This window comes from Macrobrachium nipponense, chromosome 22 (assembly GCF_015104395.2).
Source record: "Macrobrachium nipponense isolate FS-2020 chromosome 22, ASM1510439v2, whole genome shotgun sequence".
Taxonomy (NCBI): domain Eukaryota; kingdom Metazoa; phylum Arthropoda; class Malacostraca; order Decapoda; family Palaemonidae; genus Macrobrachium; species Macrobrachium nipponense.
Genome location: NC_087213.1, coordinates 41,576,337 through 41,579,502, shown reverse-complemented (window position 1 = coordinate 41,579,502; position 3,166 = coordinate 41,576,337).

Below are 3,166 nucleotides of genomic sequence, written 5' to 3'. Positions count from 1 at the left end.
AGAGAAAAGCTGATCCTATTGGTCAAAATGTGATGAATTAAACAGCCAGTATGTTCACTTACCACAGCTTTCTTGAATGCGTGATCACCAACCTCCTGTACCAATCCTCAAGCGCATTTATTGTCTCCGAAGGCTGGGTAAATCTCCCATGAAATTGGAGTCTGCGAGCTCCTCACGATGATTAATGAACTCCATCTCCATCAGCATGTCCATCTTTTTCTCCATTTGTTCCAGCCTCTCCCTTACATCTGTACAACAAAATGAAAATATTTGTTTACTTAATTATTCATAAAACTGCTTCGTATTAGCATATTTTAAAAATCACATGTAATTAAACTATAAATTTTATACACCAAGGTTATTAAAGCCTGAGTCTGGTCCAGGTGATTGGAACTGATGTGTTAAGTGGAGTTGAGGCATTACATGGAGTTGAGGTGTTACATGGAGTCGAGGTGTCATGTGGAGTTGAGATGTTACATGGAGTTGAGGCATTACATATGTGAAGTTGAGGCATTACTTGGAGTTAAGGTGTTAAGTGGTGTTGAGATGTTACATGGAGTTGAGGCATTATGTGGAGTTAAGGTGTTGCTGCTACTCGAGGTTGGGGTGATACTCTTGCTGTTGCCTGGAGATGAGGCATTGCTACATGTGACTGGTCCATCATCACTTTCATCTGAAACTAAAAGACCAAAAATGTTTTAGTACCCCACCTTTTCAAATAAACACTATGTGTCAGAGTTGAAGGGAATTAACAGTTGAGATAGCATCGATGGTCAGTTACTAGTCCAGGCTCAGAAAATTATATTCTGCTACAAATGACTTCTCAGAGAAGCGGACAAAACTGTCTGGCTTGCAATTTGCTAAAAAAAAAATAAGACCAACTAAAACAACACAAGGGAGTTTGGAGTTTCTTATTGCACAACTTCAAAGGCCTGGCCATAGCTGAAAGGAATTTTTTTCTGTACTTGTTTACTTTATTGTTCATAAAACTGTTATCAGTCAGCAAATTTTAAACACCACATGGAATTGAATCATAAATTTTACACACCAGGGTCATCACTGCCTGAGTCTGGTCTGATCAGGAAGGGAGTTATGGTGTTGTTGCTCTTATGTGAAGTTGAGGCATTACATGGAATAGAGATGTTACCTGGAGTTGGGGAGTTACATGAGGTTGAGGTGTCACGTAGAGTCGAGGCATTGCTATTGCTCTTGCATGGGGTTGAGGTGTTACTCTAGCTGTTTCCTGGAGATTAGGCATTGCTAGTTTTGCTATAACTGTAATCAGTATGTGGAGTACTACTAGTCCTCACAGCCGACTGATCATGCGACTTTTGTGGGAACAACCTTGGAGATCTTCTCAACTGTAATAAATAATATTAAAAACCGCTGTTGACCTGAGTCCTGCAATGTCATAGCTGTAAAATTTTCATTAAAATCATATATTTTTCTCTACATTTTGCACACTGTCTTGGGAGACAAAATTTCGATGCAATGCCCTGAAAGTCCAGAACTAACAACCTACATAGTTATGGTCTACACCAAGCCTACAGGCTAGTCACTATTCGTTATCCAGTTTACAACTGTCACTGACATCCCTGACTTTGTGAATGCTACAAGTAGAACAATTTAATTAATGTTTGTCTGCATTTATAACCTATGGTAGTTCTCGCCTTTCTTCTCTGACTTTGTATAAATATAAAAACATGATGCTGACATTAAGATAAATGGGAATTATAACGTTCAATAAAGTACAAAATAAGTGAAGCAATATTCATACTTAATACTTTGTTAAAACAGACCAAACGAGACCTTTGCCCTGAAAAAATTATCAGTGTTGGCAGGGGTTGTTCTCGATCCTCCTGTCTATCATTTGTAGATGGGACTGGTCCATCATCTCTTTCATCTGGAACATAAAGAACAAAAATGTTTTTGCACCTACCCCACCTTTTCAAATGAACACCATGTATCAGAGTTGAAGGGAATAACAGTCAAGATAGCAATGATGGTCACTTACTCTGGGTTTCCAAAGCCTTGGAATGAATATTTTGTTTTATTTCTGTTGGCTGTCCACTTACAATTTTCTCAGTGATGGTATCATTTCAGTTAAGCAAAGATATGATTATTTGTCAAAATTAAGAGAACTGACACCATTCAGATAGCCCTAATGCAGGTAACTCAGCTATTAATACCACTTTCGGTTCCACTTCCACTTTCTTCATACCGCTTAGGTGCTTTTCTTCTCCTCTTGGGCGGCAACTCCTCAAAGTCATCTTCACAGTTTGATGTTTCTTCTGCCCGTTTGGCAAACTTCTTGGTTTTTTCAAGCAAGTCTAAAATTAACATAAATTAATTCAGTCTATTTTCAAAATGGTCTACTGATATGCAGCAATCTCTTTCTCTCTTGATACATAATCCATCAGCGGGTCAACTTTCAACAACTTGCAACCATGTTCCCCCCCCCAAAAAAAAAAATTATTTTATCATCAACCGTTTAAATGTTGAAATATGCTATTTCATTATCTCTGCTATTCTATTGTATGATCTTGCAAGCCTATACATAACAATTGAAACCTTGGCATAGTCTAATACAAGTGTACCTCACAGGCCTATGCTAATATTCTAGGTTTACTCTTAGTTGGAACTGGTGCCTGACGTCGTAGACGGGCGAATCTTCATTTTTATGTTAAGGGTGAGGGAGAGGCTGACTCCTACACTTTCTTTAAAATTTCCAGTTCTCAACAGGGTATTTCTATATAAGCATTCCGCGGCGAGCTAGACTATGGCAATTGACGTTTTCCTATGTTGTTTTACTTGTTGTACAAGATTTGAAAGTAATTTTTATTCGGCCGACTGTAACTAAACAGTAATTTACTTTTGAAGACTACGCGAGGGTACCGATGTATAGAGTTCAAAGGTAAATAACAGTTTAGTTACAGTGGAACGAAAAAAAATATTCCCTTGAACTTTTCTAAAGCAACTTGCAAGTAAAATAACAGGAAAACGTCAACAGCCATAGTCTAGAGCGCCGTGGAATAGTTAGATAAACCGACCAAGTGTTCCGTTCGGGCAGAGAAATGTAATCAAAACCAGGATGTTTGAACTCCGCAACCACCACGGAGCCATATGTTCACTAAGGAAAAGATCATGGGGTAATGGGGGCGGGGTG